Source organism: Sturnus vulgaris, unplaced genomic scaffold (genome assembly GCF_052056855.1).
Source record: "Sturnus vulgaris isolate bStuVul1 unplaced genomic scaffold, bStuVul1.hap1 Scaffold_138, whole genome shotgun sequence".
Classification (NCBI taxonomy): domain Eukaryota; kingdom Metazoa; phylum Chordata; class Aves; order Passeriformes; family Sturnidae; genus Sturnus; species Sturnus vulgaris.
This window is the reverse complement of record NW_028276062.1, coordinates 381,429-402,760: the sequence shown is the minus strand read 5'-3', so window position 1 is coordinate 402,760 and position 21,332 is coordinate 381,429.

Here is a 21,332-nt window from a genome sequence, read left to right as displayed (position 1 = left end):
GGAATCACAATTCTATTTGATGTCACAATTCCAGTCTGAGCTCACAATTCCAGTTTGGAATCAAAATGGCAGATCAAGGCTTGAGGTCCCAATTCCAGTCTGCGGTGACAATTCCGGTTTGGAATCACAATTGCAGTGCAAGGCTAGAGGTCACAATTCCACTATGGAATCAAAATTGCAGTTCAAAGCTCAGGGTCACAATTCCAGTTTGGAATTACAATTGCAGATCAAGGCTTGAGCTCACAATACCTGTTTGGAATCACAATTGCCGATCAATGATTGATGTCAAAATTCCAGTCTGTTCTCAGAATTTCAGTTTGGAATCACAATTCCATTTGATGTCACAATTCCCGTCTGAGCTCACAATTCCAGTTTGGAATCAAAATTGCCGATCAAGGCTTGAGCTCACCATTCCAGTTTGGAATCACAAGTTCATTTCTATATATGAATTTTTTTCTAAGCTCACAATACCTGTTTGGAATCACAATTGCCGATCAATGATTGATGTCAAAATTCCAGTCTGTTCTCAGAATTTCAGTTTGGAATCAAAATTCCATTTGATGTCACAATTCCAGTCTGAGCTCACAATTCCAGTTTGGAATCAAAATTGCAGATCAAGGCTTGAGCTCACCATTTCAGTCTGCGTTCACAATTCCAGTTTGGAATCACAATTGCAGTGTAAGGCTAGAGGTATCAATTCCACTATGGAATCACAATTGCATTTCAAAACTCAGAGTCACAATTCCAGTCTGAGGTCACAATTCCACTATGGAATCACAATTGCAGTTCAAAGCTCAGGGTCACAATTCCAGTCTGAGTTCACAATTCCAGTTTGGAATCAAAATTGCAGATCAAGGCTTGAGGTTCCAATTACCGTCTGTGGTCACAATTCCCGATTGGAATCACAATTGCAGCGCAAGTCTTGATATCACATTTCAACTATGGAATGAGAAATGTAATTCAAAGCTCAGGGTCACAATTCCAATCTGAGCTCCCAATTCCAGTTTGGAATCAAAATGGCAGATCAAGGCTTGAGGTCCCAATTCCAGTCTGCGTTCAAAATTCCAGTTTGGAATCACAATTGCAGTGCAAGGCTTGAGGTCACAATTCTACTATGGAATCAGAATTGCCGTTCAAAGCTCAGGGTCACAATTCCAGTCTGAGGTCACAATTCCGGTTTGCAATTACAATAGCAGATCAAGGCTTGAGCTCACAATTCCAGTTTGGAATCACAATTTCATTTCTATATCACAATTCCTTGCTGAGCTCACAATACATGATTGGAATCACAATTCCACTTCCACATCCCCATTCCATTCTGCGGTCACAATTCCGATTTAGAATCACAACTGCAGTGCAGGCTATAATCACTATTCCACTATGGAATCACAATTGCAATTCAAAGATCAGAGTCACAATTCCAGTCTGAGGCCACAATTCCAGTTTGGAATTACAATTGCAGATTAAGGCTTGAGCTCAAAATTCCAGTTTGGGATGAAAAGTCCATTTGATGTCACAATTCCAGTCTGAGCTCACAATTCTATTTTGGAAACTAAATTGCAGATAAAGGCTTTAGTTCCCAGTTCCAGTCTGCGGTCAAAATTCCGGTTTGGAATCACAATTGCAGTGCAAGGCTAGAGGTCACAATTCCACTATGGAATCACAATTGCAGTTCAAAGCTCAGGGTCACAATTCCAGTCTGAGGTCACAATTCCTGTCCGCAATTAGAATATCAGATCAAGGATTGAGCTCACAATTCCAGTTTGGAATCACAATTCCATTTTATGTCACAATTCCAGTCTGAGCTCACAATTCCAGTTTGGAATAAAAATTGCACATCAAGACTTGAGGTACCAAATACAGCCTGAGGTCACAATTCCGGTTTGGAATCACAATTGCAGTGCAAGGCTAGCGGTCGTAATTCCACTATGGTATAAAAATTGCAGATAAAGGCTTGAGGTCCCAATTCCAGTCTGAGGTCACAATTCCAGTTTGGAATTACAATTGCAGATCAAGGCTTGAGCTCACAATTCCAGTTTGGAATCACAAGTTCATTTCTATATCACAATTTTTTTCTAAGCTCACAATACCTCTTTGGAATCACAATTGCCGATCATTGATTGATGTCAAAATTCCAATCTGATCTCAGAATTCCAGTTTGGAATGAAAAGTCCATTTGATGTCACAATTCCAGTCTGAGCTCTCAATTCCAATTTGGAATCAAAATTATATTTCAAGGCTTGAGGTCCCAATTCCAGTCTGCGGTCACAATTCCAGTTTGGAATCACAATTGCAGTGCAAGGCTAGAGGTCACAATTTGGCTATGGAATCACAATTGCAGTTCAAGGCTCAGTGTCACAATTCCAGTCTGAGGTCACAGTTCCAGTTTGGAATTAGAATTGTAGATCAACGCTTGAGCTCACAATTCCAATTTGGAATCACAAGTTCATTTCTATATCACAATTCCATTCTAAGCTCACAGTTCCTGATTGGAATCACAATTCCTCTACTATGCCACAATTAGAGACTGAGGGCAGAATTCCAGTTTGGAATCACAATTCCATTTGATGTCACAATTCCCGTCTGAGCTCACAATTCCAGTTTGGAATCAAAATTGCAGATCAAGGCTTGTCGTCCCAATTCCAGTCTGAGCTCAAAATTCCGGTTTGGAATCACAACTGCAGTGAAAGGCTAGATGTCACATTTCCACTATGCATTCAGAAATGCAATTCAAAGCTAAGGGTCACAATTCAAGTCTGAGGTCACAATTCCAGTTTGGAATTACAATTGCAGATCAACGCTTGAGCTCACAATTCCAGTTTGGAATCACAATTTCATTTCTATATCACAATTCCTTTCTAAGCTCACAATTCCTGATTGGAATCACAATTCCTCTACTATGTCACAATTAGAGACTGAGGGCAGAATTGCAGTTTGGAATCACAATTCCATTTGATGTCACAGTTCCAGTCTGAGCTCACAATTCCAGTTTGGAATCAAAATTGCACATCAAGGCTTGAGGTTCCAATTACCGTCTGCAGTCACAATTCAGAATTGGAATCACAATTGCAGCGCAAGTCTTGATATCACATTTCAACTATGGAATGAGAAATGTAATTCAAAGCTCAGGGTCACAATTCCAGTCTGAGGACACAATTCCGGTTTGCAATTACAATAGCAGATCAAGGCTTGAGCTCACAATTCCAGTTTGGAATCACAATTTCATTTCTATATCACAATTCCTTACTGAGCTCACAATACATGTTTGGAATCACAATTCCACTTCTATGGCCCCATTCCAATCTGTGGTCACAATTCCGGTTTGGAATCACAATTCCATGTTATGTCATAATTTCAGTCTGAGCTCACAATTCCAGTTTGGAATCACAATTACATCTCAAGGCTTGAGGTAAAAATTCCAGTCTGAGATCACAATCCGGGTTTGGAATCACAATTGCCGTGCAAGGCTTGAGGTCACAATTCCATTATGGAATCACAATTGCAGTTCAAAGCTCAGGGTCACAATTCCAGTCTGAGGTCACAATTCCAGTTTGGATTTACAATTGCAGATCACATCTTGAGCTCACAATTCCATTTTGGAATCACAAGTTCATTTCTATAACACAATTCCTTGCTGAGCTCACTATACATGTTTGGAATCACAATTCCACCTCTATGTCCCCATTCCAATCTGAGATCACAATTCTGGTTTGGAATCACAATTGCAGTGCAAGGCTAGATATCAAAATTTCGATATGGAATCACAATTGCAGTTCAAAGCTCAGGGTCACAATTCCAGTCTGAGGTCACAATTCTAGTATGGAATTACAATTGCAGATCAAGGCTTGAGCTCACAATTCCAGTTTGGAATCACAATTTCATTTCCATATCACAATTCTTTTCTAAGCTCACAATTCCTGATTGGAATCACAATTCCTCTATTATGTCACAATTAGAGACTGAGGGCAGAATTGCAGTTTGGAATCACAATTCCATTTGATGTCACAATTCCAGTGTGAGCTCACAATTCCAGTTTTGAATCAAAATTGCACATCAAGGCTTGAGATTCCAATTACAGTCTGCGGTCACAATTCCCAACTGGAATCACAATTGCAGTGCAAGGATAGATGTCACATTTCCACTATGGAATCAGAAATGCAGTTCAAAGCTCAGGGTCACATTTCCAGTCTGAGCTCACAATTCCAGTTTGGAATCACAATTACAGATCAAGGCTTGAGGTCCCAATCAGAGTTTGCGGTGACAATTCCGGTTTGGAATCACAATTGCAGTGCAAGGCTTGAGGTCACAATTCCAGTTTGGAATCACAATTTCATTTCTATATCACAATTCCTTTCTAAACTCACAGTTCCTGATTGGAATCACAATTCCTCTACTATGTCACAATTAGAGACTGAGGGCAGAATTGCAGTTTGGAATCACAATTCTATTTGATGTCACAATTCCAGTCTGAGCTCACAATTCCAGTTTGGAATCAAAATGGCAGATCAAGGCTTGAGGTCCCAATTCCAGTCTGCGGTGACAATTCCGGTTTGGAATCACAATTGCAGTGCAAGGCTAGAGGTCACAATTCCACTATGGAATCAAAATTGCAGTTCAAAGCTCAGGGTCACAATTCCAGTCTGAGCTCACTATTCCAGTTTGGAATCACAAGTTCATTTCTATAACACAATTCCTTGCTGAGCTCACAATACATGTTTGGAATCACAATTCCACTTCTATGTCCCCATTCCAATCTGCGGTCACAATTCCGGTTTGGAATCACAATTGCAGCGCATGGCTAGAGGTCACAATTGCATTATGGAATCAAAATTGCAGTTCAAAGCTCAGCATCAGAATTCCAGTCTGAGGCCACAATTCCAGTTTGGAATTACAATTGCAGATCAAGGCTTGAGCTCACAATACCTGTTTGGAATCACAATTGCCGATCAATGATTGATGTCAAAATTCCAGTCTGTTCTCAGAATTTCAGTTTGGAATCAAAATTCCATTTGATATCACAATTCCAGTCTGAGCTCACAATTCCAGTTTGGAATCAAAATTGCAGATCAAGGCTTGAGCTCACCATTCCAGTTTGGAATCACAAGTTCATTTCTATATATGAATTTTTTTCTAAGCTCACAATACCTGTTTGGAATCACAATTGCCGATCAATGATTGATGTCAAAATTCCAGTCTGTTCTCAGAATTTCAGTTTGGAATCAAAATTCCATTTGATGTCACAATTCCAGTCTGAGCTCACAATTCCAGTTTGGAATCAAAATTGCAGATCAAGGCTTGAGCTCACCATTTCAGTCTGCGTTCACAATTCCAGTTTGGAATCACAATTGCAGTGTAAGGCTAGAGGTATCAATTCCACTATGGAATCACAATTGCATTTCAAAACTCAGAGTCACAATTCCAGTCTGAGGTCACAATTCCACTATGGAATCACAATTGCAGTTCAAAGCTCAGGGTCACAATTCCAGTCTGAGTTCACAATTCCAGTTTGGAATCAAAATTGCAGATCAAGGCTTGAGGTTCCAATTACCGTCTGTGGTCACAATTCCCGATTGGAATCACAATTGCAGCGCAAGTCTTGATATCACATTTCAACTATGGAATGAGAAATGTAATTCAAAGCTCAGGGTCACAATTCCAATCTGAGCTCCCAATTCCAGTTTGGAATCAAAATGGCAGATCAAGGCTTGAGGTCCCAATTCCAGTCTGCGTTCAAAATTCCAGTTTGGAATCACAATTGCAGTGCAAGGCTTGAGGTCACAATTCTACTATGGAATCAGAATTGCCGTTCAAAGCTCAGGGTCACAATTCCAGTCTGAGGTCACAATTCCGGTTTGCAATTACAATAGCAGATCAAGGCTTGAGCTCACAATTCCAGTTTGGAATCACAATTTCATTTCTATATCACAATTCCTTGCTGAGCTCACAATACATGATTGGAATCACAATTCCACTTCCACATCCCCATTCCATTCTGCGGTCACAATTCCGATTTAGAATCACAACTGCAGTGCAGGCTATAATCACTATTCCACTATGGAATCACAATTGCAATTCAAAGATCAGAGTCACAATTCCAGTCTGAGGCCACAATTCCAGTTTGGAATTACAATTGCAGATTAAGGCTTGAGCTCAAAATTCCAGTTTGGGATGAAAAGTCCATTTGATGTCACAATTCCAGTCTGAGCTCACAATTCTATTTTGGAAACTAAATTGCAGATAAAGGCTTTAGTTCCCAGTTCCAGTCTGCGGTCAAAATTCCGGTTTGGAATCACAATTGCAGTGCAAGGCTAGAGGTCACAATTCCACTATGGAATCACAATTGCAGTTCAAAGCTCAGGGTCACAATTCCAGTCTGAGGTCACAATTCCTGTCTGCAATTAGAATATCAGATCAAGGATTGAGCTCACAATTCCAGTTTGGAATCACAATTCCATTTTATGTCACAATTCCAGTCTGAGCTCACAATTCCAGTTTGGAATAAAAATTGCACATCAAGACTTGAGGTACCAAATACAGCCTGAGGTCACAATTCCGGTTTGGAATCACAATTGCAGTGCAAGGCTAGTGGTCGTAATTCCACTATGGTATAAAAATTGCAGATAAAGGCTTGAGGTCCCAATTCCAGTCTGAGGTCACAATTCCAGTTTGGAATTACAATTGCAGATCAAGGCTTGAGCTCACAATTCCAGTTTGGAATCACAAGTTCATTTCTATATCACAATTTTTTTCTAAGCTCACAATACCTCTTTGGAATCCCAATTGCCGATCATTGATTGATGTCAAAATTCCAATCTGATCTCAGAATTCCAGTTTGGAATGAAAAGTCCATTTGATGTCACAATTCCAGTCTGAGCTCACAATTCCAATTTGGAATCAAAATTATATTTCAAGGCTTGAGGTCCCAATTCCAGTCTGCGGTCACAATTCCGGTTTGGAATCACAATTGCAGTGCAAGGCTAGAGGTCACAATTCCACTATGGAATCACAATTGCAGTTCAAAGCTCAGGGTCACAATTCCCGTCTGAGGTCACAATTCCTGTCTGCAATTAGAATATCAGATCAAATCTTGAGCTCACAATTCCAGTTTGGAATCACAAGTTCATTTCTATAACACAATTCCTTGCTGAGCTCACTATACATGTTTGGAATCACAATTCCACTTCTATGTCCCCATTCCAATCTGCGGTCACAATTCCGGTTTGGAATCACAATTGCAGCGCATGGCTAGAGGTTACAATTGCATTATGGAATCAAAATTGCAGTTCAAAGCTCAACGTCAGAATTCCAGTCTGAGGCCACAATTCCAGTTTGGAATTACAATTGCAGATCAAGGCTTGAGCTCACAATACCTGTTTGGAATCACAATTGCCGATCAATGATTGATGTCAAAATTCCAGTCTGTTCTCAGAATTTCAGTTTGGAATCAAAATTCCATTTGATATCACAATTCCAGTCTGAGCTCACAATTCCAGTTTGGAATCAAAATTGCAGATCAAGGCTTGAGCTCACCATTCCAGTTTGGAATCACAAGTTCATTTCTATATATGAATTTTTTTCTAAGCTCAAAATGCCTGTTTGGAATCACAATTGCCGATCAATGATTGATGTCAAAATTCCAGTCTGTTCTCAGAATTTCAGTTTGGAATCAAAATTCCATTTGATATCACAATTCCAGTCTGAGCTCACAATTCCAGTTTGGAATCAAAATTGCAGATCAAGGCTTGAGCTCACCATTTCAGTCTGCGTTCACAATTCCAGTTTGGAATCACAATTGCAGTTCAAAGCTCAGGGTCACAATTCAAGTCTGAGGTCACAATTCCAGTTTGGAATCAAAATTGCAGATCAAGGCTTGAGGTTCCAATTACCGTCTGTGGTCACAATTCCCGATTGGAATCACAATTGCATCGCAAGTCTTGATATCACATTTCAACTATGGAATGAGAAATGTAATTCAAAGCTCAGGGTCACAATTCCAATCTGAGCTCCCAATTCCAGTTTGGAATCAAAATGGCAGATCAAGGCTTGAGGTCCCAATTCCAGTCTGCGTTCAAAATTCCAGTTTGGAATCACAATTGCAGTGCAAGGCTTGAGGTCAGAATTCCACTATGGAATCAGAATTGCCGTTCAAAGCTCAGGGTCACAATTCCAGTCTGAGGTCACAATTCCGGTTTGCAATTACAATAGCAGATCAAGGCTTGAGCTCACAATTCCAGTTTGGAATCACAATTTCATTTCTATATCACAATTCCTTGCTGAGCTCACAATACATGTTTGGAATCACAATTCCACTTCTATGGCCCCATTCCAATCTGTGGTCACAATTCCGGTTTGGAATCACAATTACATCTCAAGGCTTGAAGTAAAAATTCCAGTCTGAGATCACAATCCGGGTTTGGAATCACAATTGCCGTGCAAGGCTTGAGGTCACAATTCCATTATGGAATCACAATTGCAGTTCAAAGCTCCGGGTCACAATTCCAGTCTGAGGTCACAATTCCAGTTTGGATTTACAATTGCAGATCACATCTTGAGCTCACAATTCCATTTTGGAATCACAAGTTCATTTCTATATCACAATTCCTTGCTGAGCTCACAATACATGTTTGGAATCACAATTCCACTTCTATGTCCCCATTCCAATCTGAGATCACAATTCTGGTTTGGAATCACAATTGCAGTGCAAGGCTTGAGGTCACAATTCCAGTTTGGAATCACAATTTCATTTCTATATCACAATTCCTTTCTAAACTCACAGTTCCTGATTGGAATCACAATTCCTCTACTATGTCACAATTAGAGACTGAGGGCAGAATTCCAGTTTGGAATCACAATTCTATTTGATGTCACAATTCCAGTCTGAGCTCACAATTCCAGTTTGGAATCAAAATTGCAGATCAAGGCTTGAGGTCCCAATTCCAGTCTGCGGTGACAATTCCGGTTTGGAATCACAATTGCAGTGCAAGGCTAGAGGTCACAATTCCGATTTGGAATCACAATTTCATTTCTGTATCTCAATTCCTTTCTAAGCTCACAATTCCTGATTGGAATCACAATTTCACTACTATGTCACAATTAGAGACTGAGGGCAGAATTCCAGTTTGGAATCAAAATTGCAGATCAAGGCTTGGAGGTCCCAATTCCAGTCTGCGGTCACAATTCCGGATTGGAATGAGAATTGCAGTGCAAGGCTTGAGGTCACAATTCCACTATGGAATCACAATTGCAGTTCAAAGCTCAGGGTCACAATTCCAATCTGAGGTCACAATTCCAGTTTGGAATTACAATAGCAGATCAAGGCTTGAGCTCACAATTCCAGTTTGGGATCACAAATCCATTTTATGTCACAATTCCCGTCTGAGCTCAAAATTCCAGTTTGGAATCAAAATTGCAGATCAAGGCTTGTGGTCCCAATTCCAGTCTGAGCTCAAAATTCCGGTTTGGAATCACAACTGCAGTGAAAGGCTAGATGTCACATTTCCACTATGCATTCAGAAATGCAATTCAAAGCTAAGGGTCACAATTCCAGTCTGAGGTCACAATTCCAGTTTGGAATTACAATTGCAGATCAACGCTTGAGCTCACAATTCCAGTTTGGAATCACAGTTTCATTTCTAAATCACAATTCCTTTCTAAGCTCACAATTCCTGATTGGAATCACAATTCCTCTACTATGTCACAATTAGAGACTGAGGGCAGAATTGCAGTTTGGAATCACAATTCCATTTGATGTCACAGTTCCAGTCTGAGGTCACAATTCCAGCTTGGAATCAAAATGGCAGATCAAGGCTTGAGGTCCCAATTCCAGTCTGCGGTCACAATTCCGGTTTGGAATCACAAGTGCATTGCACGGCTAGATGTCACAATTCCACTATGCAATCACAATTGCAGTTCAAAGGTCAGGGTCACAATTCCAGTGTGAGGTCACAATTCCGGTTTGCAATTACAATAGCAGATCAAGGCTTGAGCTCACAATTCCAGTTTGGAATCACAATTTCATTTCTATATCACAATTCCTTGCTGAGCTCACAATACATGTTTGGAATCACAATTCCACTTCTATGGCCCCATTCCAATCTGTGGTCACAATTCCGGTTTGGAATCACAATTCCATGTTATGTCATAATTTCAGTCTGAGCTCACAATTCCAGTTTGGAATCACAATTACATCTCAAGGCTTGAGGTAAAAATTCCAGTCTGAGATCACAATCCGGGTTTGGAATCACAATTGCCGTGCAAGGCTTGAGGTCACAATTCCATTATGGAATCACAATTGCAGTTCAAAGCTCAGGGTCACAATTCCAGTCTGAGGTCACAAGTCCAGTTTGGATTTACAATTGCAGATCACATCTTGAGCTCACAATTCCATTTTGGAATCACAAGTTCATTTCTATATCACAATTCCTTGCTGAGCTCACTATACATGTTTGGAATCACAATTCCACCTCTATGTCCCCATTCCAATCTGAGATCACAATTCTGGTTTGGAATCACAATTGCAGTGCAAGGCTAGATATCAAAATTTCGATATGGAATCACAATTGCAGTTCAAAGCTCAGGGTCACAATTCCAGTCTGAGGTCACAATTCTAGTATGGAATTACAATTGCAGATCAAGGCTTGAGCTCACAATTCCAGTTTGGAATCACAATTTCATTTCCATATCACAATTCTTTTCTAAGCTCACAATTCCTGATTGGAATCACAATTCCTCTATTATGTCACAATTAGAGACTGAGGGCAGAATTGCAGTTTGGAATCACAATTCCATTTGATGTCACAATTCCAGTGTGAGCTCACAATTCCAGTTTTGAATCAAAATTGCACATCAAGGCTTGAGATTCCAATTCCAGTCTGCGGTCACAATTCCCAACTGGAATCACAATTGCAGTGCAAGGATAGATGTCACATTTCCACTATGGAATCAGAAATGCAGTTCAAAGCTCAGGGTCACATTTCCAGTCTGAGCTCACAATTCCAGTTTGGAATCACAATTACAGATCAAGGCTTGAGGTCCCAATCAGAGTTTGCGGTCACAATTCCGGTTTGGAATCACAATTGCAGTGCAAGGCTTGAGGTCACAATTCCAGTTTGGAATCACAATTTCATTTCTATATCACAATTCCTTTCTAAACTCACAGTTCCTGATTGGAATCACAATTCCTCTACTATGTCACAATTAGAGACTGAGGGCAGAATTCCAGTTTGGAATCACAATTCTATTTGATGTCACAATTCCCGTCTGAGCTCACAATTCCAGTTTGGAATCAAAATTGCAGATCAAGGCTTGTGGTCCCAATTCCAGTCTGAGCTCAAAATTCCGGTTTGGAATCACAATTGCAGTGCAAGGCTAGAGGTCACAATTTGGCTATGGAATCAAAATTGCAATTCAAAGCTAAGGGTCACAATTCAAGTCTGAGGTCACAATTCCAGTTTGGAATTACAATTGCAGATCAACGCTTGAGCTCACAATTCCAGTTTGGAATCACAATTTCATTTCTATATCACAATTCCTTTCTAAACTCACAATTCCTGATTGGAATCACAATTCCTCTACTATGTCACAATTAGAGACTGAGGGCAGAATTGCAGTTTGGAATCACAATTCCATTTGATGTCACAGTTCCAGTCTGAGCTCACAATTCCAGTTTGGAATCAAAATGGCAGATCAAGGCTTGAGGTCCCAATTCCAGTCTGCGGTGACAATTCCGGTTTGGAATCACAATTGCAGTGCAAGGCTTGAGGTCACAATTCCAGTTTGGAATCACAATTTCATTTCTATATCACAATTCCTTTCTAAACTCACAGTTCCTGATTGGAATCACAATTCCTCTACTATGTCACAATTAGAGACTGAGGGCAGAATTCCAGTTTGGAATCACAATTCTATTTGATGTCACAATTCCAGTCTGAGCTCACAATTCCAGTTTGGAATCAAAATGGCAGATCAAGGCTTGAGGTCCCAATTCCAGTCTGCGGTGACAATTCCGGTTTGGAATCACAATTGCAGTGCAAGGCTAGAGGTCACAATTCCACTATGGAATCAAAATTGCAGTTCAAAGCTCAGGGTCACAATTCCAGTCTGAGGTCACAATTCCAGTTTGGAATTACAATTGCAGATCAAATCTTGAGCTCACTATTCCAGTTTGGAATCACAAGTTCATTTCTATAACACAATTCCTTGCTGAGCTCACAATACATGTTTGGAATCACAATTCCACTTCTATGTCCCCATTCCAATCTGCGGTCACAATTCCGGTTTGGAATCACAATTGCAGCGCATGGCTAGAGGTCACAATTGCATTATGGAATCAAAATTGCAGTTCAAAGCTCAGCGTCAGAATTCCAGTCTGAGGCCACAATTCCAGTTTGGAATTACAATTGCAGATCAAGGCTTGAGCTCACAATACCTGTTTGGAATCACAATTGCCGATCAATGATTGATGTCAAAATTCCAGTCTGTTCTCAGAATTTCAGTTTGGAATCAAAATTCCATTTGATATCACAATTCCAGTCTGAGCTCACAATTCCAGTTTGGAATCAAAATTGCAGATCAAGGCTTGAGCTCACCATTCCAGTTTGGAATCACAAGTTCATTTCTATATATGATTTTTTTTCTAAGCTCACAATACCTGTTTGGAATCACAATTGCCGATCAATGATTGATGTCAAAATTCCAGTCCGTTCTCAGAATTTCAGTTTGGAATCAAAATTCCATTTGATGTCACAATTCCAGTCTGAGCTCACAATTCCAGTTTGGAATCAAAATTGCAGATCAAGGCTTGAGCTCACCATTTCAGTCTGCGTTCACAATTCCAGTTTGGAATCACAATTGCAGTGTAAGGCTAGAGGTATCAATTCCACTATGGAATCACAATTGCATTTCAAAACTCAGAGTCACAATTCCAGTCTGAGGTCACAATTCCACTATGGAATCACAATTGCAGTTCAAAGCTCAGGGTCACAATTCCAGTCTGAGTTCACAATTCCAGTTTGGAATCAAAATTGCAGATCAAGGCTTGAGGTTCCAATTACCGTCTGTGGTCACAATTCCCGATTGGAATCACAATTGCAGCGCAAGTCTTGATATCACATTTCAACTATGGAATGAGAAATGTAATTCAAAGCTCAGGGTCACAATTCCAATCTGAGCTCCCAATTCCAGTTTGGAATCAAAATGGCAGATCAAGGCTTGAGGTCCCAATTCCAGTCTGCGTTCAAAATTCCAGTTTGGAATCACAATTGCAGTGCAAGGCTTGAGGTCACAATTCCACTATGGAATCAGAATTGCCGTTCAAAGCTCAGGGTCACAATTCCAGTCTGAGGTCACAATTCCGGTTTGCAATTACAATAGCAGATCAAGGCTTGAGCTCACAATTCCAGTTTGGAATCACAATTTCATTTCTATATCACAATTCCTTGCTGAGCTCACAATACATGATTGGAATCACAATTCCACTTCCACATCCCCATTCCATTCTGCGGTCACAATTCCGATTTAGAATCACAACTGCAGTGCAGGCTATAATCACTATTCCACTATGGAATCACAATTGCAATTCAAAGATCAGAGTCACAATTCCAGTCTGAGGCCACAATTCCAGTTTGGAATTACAATTGCAGATTAAGGCTTGAGCTCAAAATTCCAGTTTGGGATGAAAAGTCCATTTGATGTCACAATTCCAGTCTGAGCTCACAATTCTATTTTGGAAACTAAATTGCAGATAAAGGCTTTAGTTCCCAGTTCCAGTCTGCGGTCAAAATTCCGGTTTGGAGTCACAATTCCACTATGGAATCACAATTGCAGTTCAAAGCTCAGGGTCACAATTCCAGTCTGAGGTCACAATTCCTGTCTGCAATTAGAATATCAGATCAAGGATTGAGCTCACAATTCCAGTTTGGAATCACAATTCCATTTTATGTCACAATTCCAGTCTGAGCTCACAATTCCAGTTTGGAATAAAAATTGCACATCAAGACTTGAGGTACCAAATACAGCCTGAGGTCACAATTCCGGTTTGGAATCACAATTGCAGTGCAAGGCTAGAGGTCACAATTCCACTATGGAATCAAAATTGCAGTTCAAAGCTCAGGGTCACAATTCCAGTCTGAGGTCACAATTCCAGTTTGGAATCAAAATTGCACATCAAGGCTTGAGATTCCAATTACAGTCTGCGGTCACAATTCCCAACTGGAATCACAATTGCAGTGCAAGGATAGATGTCACATTTCCAGTATGGAATCAGAAATGCAGTTCAAAGCTCAGGGTCACAATTCCAGTCTGAGCTCACAATTCCAGTTTGGAATCACAATTACAGATCAAGGCTTGAGGTCCCAATCAGAGTTTGCGGTCACAATTCCGGTTTGGAATCACAATTGCAGTGCAAGGCTTGAGGTCACAATTCCAGTTTGGAATCACAATTTCATTTCTATATCACAATTCCTTTCTAAACTCACAGTTCCTGATTGGAATCACAATTCCTCTACTATGTCACAATTAGAGACTGAGGGCAGAATTCCAGTTTGGAATCACAATTCTATTTGATGTCACAATTCCAGTCTGAGCTCACAATTCCAGTTTGGAATCAAAATGGCAGATCAAGGCTTGAGGTCCCAATTCCAGTCTGCGGTGACAATTCCGGTTTGGAATCACAATTGCAGTGCAAGGCTAGAGGTCACAATTCCACTATGGAATCAAAATTGCAGTTCAAAGCTCAGGGTCCCAATTCCAGTCTGCGTTCAAAATTCCAGTTTGGAATCACAATTGCAGTGCAAGGCTTGAGGTCAGAATTCCACTATGGAATCAGAATTGCCGTTCAAAGCTCAGGGTCACAATTCCAGTCTGAGGTCACAATTCCGGTTTGCAATTACAATAGCAGATCAAGGCTTGAGCTCACAATTCCAGTTTGGAATCACAATTTCATTTCTATATCACAATTCCTTGCTGAGCTCACAATACATGATTGGAATCACAATTCCACTTCCACATCCCCATTCCATTCTGCGGTCACAATTCCGATTTAGAATCACAACTGCAGTGCAGGCTATAATCACTATTCCACTATGGAATCACAATTGCAATTCAAAGATCAGAGTCACAATTCCAGTCTGAGGCCACAATTCCAGTTTGGAATTACAATTGCAGATTAAGGCTTGAGCTCAAAATTCCAGTTTGGGATGAAAAGTCCATTTGATGTCACAATTCCAGTCTGAGCTCACAATTCTATTTTGGAAACTAAATTGCAGATAAAGGCTTTAGTTCCCAGTTCCAGTCTGCGGTCAAAATTCCGGTTTGGAATCACAATTGCAGTGCAAGGCTAGAGGTCACAATTCCACTATGGAATCACAATTGCAGTTCAAAGCTCAGGGTCACAATTCCAGTCTGAGGTCACAATTCCTGTCTGCAATTAGAATATCAGATCAAGGATTGAGCTCACAATTCCAGTTTGGAATCACAATTCCATTTTATGTCACAATTCCAGTCTGAGCTCACAATTCCAGTTTGGAATAAAAATTGCACATCAAGACTTGAGGTACCAAATACAGCCTGAGGTCACAATTCCGGTTTGGAATCACAATTGCAGTGCAAGGCTAGCGGTCGTAATTCCACTATGGTATAAAAATTGCAGATAAAGGCTTGAGGTCCCAATTCCAGTCTGAGGTCACAATTCCAGTTTGGAATTACAATTGCAGATCAAGGCTTGAGCTCACAATTCCAGTTTGGAATCACAAGTTCATTTCTATATCACAATTTTTTTCTAAGCTCACAATACCTCTTTGGAATCACAATTGCCGATCATTGATTAATGTCAAAATTCCAATCTGATCTCAGAATTCCAGTTTGGAATGAAAAGTCCATTTGATGTCACAATTCCAGTCTGAGCTCTCAATTCCAATTTGGAATCAAAATTATATTTCAAGGCTTGAGGTCCCAATTCCAGTCTGCGGTCACAATTCCGGTTTGGAATCACAATTGCAGTGCAAGGCTAGAGGTCACAATTTGGCTATGGAATCAAAATTGCAGTTCAAAGCTCAGGGTCACAATTCCAGTCTGAGGTCACAATTCCAGTTTGGAATTACAATTGCAGATCAAATCTTGAGCTCACAATTCCAGTTTGGAATCACAAGTTCATTTCTATATCACAATTCCATTCTAAGCTCACAGTTCCTGATTGGAATCACAATTCCTCTACTATGCCACAATTAGAGACTGAGGGCAGAATTCCAGTTTGGAATCACAATTCCATTTGATGTCACAATTCCCGTCTGAGCTCACAATTCCAGTTTGGAATCAAAATTGCAGATCAAGGCTTGTGGTCCCAATTCCAGTCTGAGCTCAAAATTCCGGTTTGGAATCACAACTGCAGTGAAAGGCTAGATGTCACATTTCCACTATGCATTCAGAAATGCAATTCAAAGCTAAGGGTCACAATTCAAGTCTGAGGTCACAATTCCAGTTTGGAATTACAATTGCAGATCAACGCTTGAGCTCACAATTCCATTTTGGAATCACAATTTCATTTCTATATCACAATTCCTTTCTAAGCTCACAATTCCTGATTGGAATCACAATTCCTCTACTATGTCACAATTAGAGACTGAGGGCAGAATTGCAGTTTGGAATCACAATTCCATTTGATGTCACAGTTCCAGTCTGAGCTCACAATTCCAGTTTGGAATCAAAATGGCAGATCAAGGCTTGAGGTCCCAATTCCAGTCTGCGGTGACAATTCCGGTTTGGAATCACAATTGCAGTGCAAGGCTTGAGGTCACAATTCCAGTTTGGAATCACAATTTCATTTCTATATCACAATTCCTTTCTAAACTCACAGTTCCTGATTGGAATCACAATTCCTCTACTATGTCACAATTAGAGACTGAGGGCAGAATTGCAGTTTGGAATCACAATTCTATTTGATGTCACAATTCCAGTCTGAGCTCACAATTCCAGTTTGGAATCAAAATGGCAGATCAAGGCTTGAGGTCCCAATTCCAGTCTGCGGTGACAATTCCGGTTTGGAATCACAATTGCAGTGCAAGGCTAGAGGTCACAATTCCACTATGGAATCAAAATTGCAGTTCAAAGCTCAGGGTCACAATTCCAGTCTGAGCTCACAATTCCAGTTTGGAATTACAATTACAGATCAAGGCTTGAGGTCCCAATCAGAGTTTGCGGTCACAATTCCGGTTTGGAATCACAATTGCAGTGCAAGGCTTGAGGTCACAATTCCAGTTTGGAATCACAATTTCATTTCTATATCACAATTCCTTTCTAAACTCACAGTTCCTGATTGGAATCACAATTCCTCTACTATGTCACAATTAGAGACTGAGGGCAGAATTCCAGTTTGGAATCACAATTCCATTTGATGTCACAATTCCCGTCTGAGCTCACAATTCCAGTTTGGAATCAAAATGGCAGATCAAGGCTTGAGGTTCCAATTCCAGTCTGCGGTGACAATTCCGGTTTGGAATCACAATTGCAGTGCAAGGCTAGAGGTCACAATTCCACTATGGAATCAAAATTGCAGTTCAAAGCTCAGGGTCCCAATTCCAGTCTGCGTTCAAAATTCCAGTTTGGAATCACAATTGCAGTGCAAGGCTTGAGGTCAGAATTCCACTATGGAATCAGAATTGCCGTTCAAAGCTCAGGGTCACAATTCCAGTCTGAGGTCACAATTCCGGTTTGCAATTACAATAGCAGATCAAGGCTTGAGCTCACAATTCCAGTTTGGAATCACAATTTCATTTCTATATCACAATTCCTTGCTGAGCTCACAATACATGATTGGAATCACAATTCCACTTCCACATCCCCATTCCATTCTGCGGTCACAATTCCGATTTAGAATCACAACTGCAGTGCAGGCTATAATCACTATTCCACTATGGAATCACAATTGCAATTCAAAGATCAGAGTCACAATTCCAGTCTGAGGCCACAATTCCAGTTTGGAATTACAATTGCAGATTAAGGCTTGAGCTCAAAATTCCAGTTTGGGATGAAAAGTCCATTTGATGTCACAATTCCAGTCTGAGCTCACAATTCTATTTTGGAAACTAAATTGCAGATAAAGGCTTTAGTTCCCAGTTCCAGTCTGCGGTCAAAATTCCGGTTTGGAATCACAATTGCAGTGCAAGGCTAGAGGTCACAATTCCACTATGGAATCACAATTGCAGTTCAAAGCTCAGGGTCACAATTCCAGTCGGAGGTCACAATTCCTGTCTGCAATTAGAATATCAGATCAAGGATTGAGCTCACAATTCCAGTTTGGAATCACAATTCCATTTTATGTCACAATTCCAGTCTGAGCTCACAATTCCAGTTTGGAATAAAAATTGCACATCAAGACTTGAGGTACCAAATACAGCCTGAGGTCACAATTCCGGTTTGGAATCACAATTGCAGTGCAAGGCTAGCGGTCGTAATTCCACTATGGTATAAAAATTGCAGATAAAGGCTTGAGGTCCCAATTCCAGTCTGAGGTCACAATTCCAGTTTGGAATTACAATTGCAGATCAAGGCTTGAGCTCACAATTCCAGTTTGGAATCACAAGTTCATTTCTATATCACAATTTTTTTCTAAGCTCACAATACCTCTTTGGAATCACAATTGCCGATCATTGATTGATGTCAAAATTCCAATCTGATCTCAGAATTCCAGTTTGGAATGAAAAGTCCATTTGATGTCACAATTCCAGTCTGAGCTCTCAATTTCAATTTGGAATCAAAATTATATTTCAAGGCTTGAGGTCCCAACTCCAGTCTGCGGTCACAATTCCGGTTTGGAATCACAATTGCAGTGCAAGGCTAGAGGTCACAATTTGGCTATGGAATCAAAATTGCAGTTCAAAGCTCAGGGTCACAATTCCAGTCTGAGGTCACAATTCCAGTTTGGAATTACAATTGCAGATCAAATCTTGAGCTCACAATTCCAGTTTGGAATCACAAGTTCATTTCTATATCACAATTCCATTCTAAGCTCACAGTTCCTGATTGGAATCACAATTCCTCTACTATGCCACAATTAGAGACTGAGGGCAGAATTCCAGTTTGGAATCACAATTCCATTTGATGTCACAATTCCCGTCTGAGCTCACAATTCCAGTTTGGAATCAAAATTGCAGATCAAGGCTTGTGGTCCCAATTCCAGTCTGAGCTCAAAATTCCGGTTTGGAATCACAACTGCAGTGAAAGGCTAGATGTCACATTTCCACTATGCATTCAGAAATGCAATTCAAAGCTAAGGGTCACAATTCAAGTCTGAGGTCACAATTCCAGTTTGGAATTACAATTGCAGATCAACGCTTGAGCTCACAATTCCATTTTGGAATCACAATTTCATTTCTATATCACAATTCCATTCTAAGCTCACAATTCCTGATTGGAATCACAATTCCTCTACTATGTCACAATTAGAGACTGAGGGCAGAATTGCAGTTTGGAATCACAATTCCATTTGATGTCACAGTTCCAGTCTGAGCTCACAATTCCAGTTTGGAATCAAAATGGCAGATCAAGGCTTGAGGTCCCAATTCAAGTCTGCGGTGACAATTCCGGTTTGGAATCACAATTGCAGTGCAAGGCTTGAGGTCACAATTCCAGTTTGGAATCACAATTTCATTTCTATATCACAATTCCTTTCTAAACTCACAGTTCCTGATTGGAATCACAATTCCTCTACTATGTCACAATTAGAGACTGAGGGCAGAATTGCAGTTTGGAATCACAATTCTATTTGATGTCACAATTCCAGTCTGAGCTCACAATTCCAGTTTGGAATCAAAATGGCAGATCAAGGCTTGAGGTCCCAATTCCAGTCTGCGGTGACAATTCCGGTTTGGAATCACAATTGCAGTGCAAGGCTAGAGGTCACAATTCCACTATGGAATCAAAATTGCAGTTCAAAGCTCAGGGTCACAATTCCAGTCTGAGCTCACAATTCCAGTTTGGAATTACAATTACAGATCAAGGCTTGAGGTCCCAATCAGAGTTTGCGGTCACAATTCCGGTTTGGAATCACAATTGCAGTGCAAGGCTTGAGGTCACAATTCCAGTTTGGAATCACAATTTCATTTCTATATCACAATTCCTTTCTAAACTCACAGTTCCTGATTGGAATCACAATTCCTCTACTATGTCACAATTAGAGACTGAGGGCAGAATTCCAGTTTGGAATCACAATTCCATTTGATGTCACAATTCCAGTCTGAGCTCACAATTCCAGTTTGGAATCAAAATGGCAGATCAAGGCTTGAGGTTCCAATTCCAGTCTGCGGTGACAATTCCGGTTTGGAATCACAATTGCAGTGCAAGGCTAGAGGTCACAATTCCACTATGGAATCAAAATTGCAGTTCAAAGCTCAGGGTCCCAATTCCAGTCTGCGTTCAAAATTCCAGTTTGGAATCACAATTGCAGTGCAAGGCTTGAGGTCAGAATTCCACTATGGAATCAGAATTGCCGTTCAAAGCTCAGGGTCACAATTCCAGTCTGAGGTCACAATTCCGGTTTGCAATTACAATAGCAGATCAAGGCTTGAGCTCACAATTCCAGTTTGGAATCACAATTTCATTTCTATATCACAATTCCTTGCTGAGCTCACAATACATGATTGGAATCACAATTCCACTTCCACATCCCCATTCCATTCTGCGGTCACAATTCCGATTTAGAATCACAACTGCAGTGCAGGCTATAATCACTATTCCACTATGGAATCACAATTGCAATTCAAAGATCAGAGTCACAATTCCAGTCTGAGGCCACAATTCCAGTTTGGAATTACAATTGCAGATTAAGGCTTGAGCTCAAAATTCCAGTTTGGGATGAAAAGTCCATTTGATGTCACAATTCCAGTCTGAGCTCACAATTCTATTTTGGAAACTAAATTGCAGATAAAGGCTTTAGTTCCCAGTTCCAGTCTGCGGTCAAAATTCCGGTTTGGAATCACAATTGCAGTGCAAGGCTAGAGGTCACAATTCCACTATGGAATCACAATTGCAGTTCAAAGCTCAGGGTCACAATTCCAGTCTGAGGTCACAATTCCTGTCTGCAATTAGAATATCAGATCAAGGATTGAGCTCACAATTCCAGTTTGGAATCACAATTCCATTTTATGTCACAATTCCAGTCTGAGCTCACAATTCCAGTTTGGAATAAAAATTGCACATCAAGACTTGAGGTACCAAATACAGCCTGAGGTCACAATTCCGGTTTGGAATCACAATTGCAGTGCAAGGCTAGCGGTCGTAATTCCACTATGGTATAAAAATTGCAGATAAAGGCTTGAGGTCCCAATTCCAGTCTGAGGTCA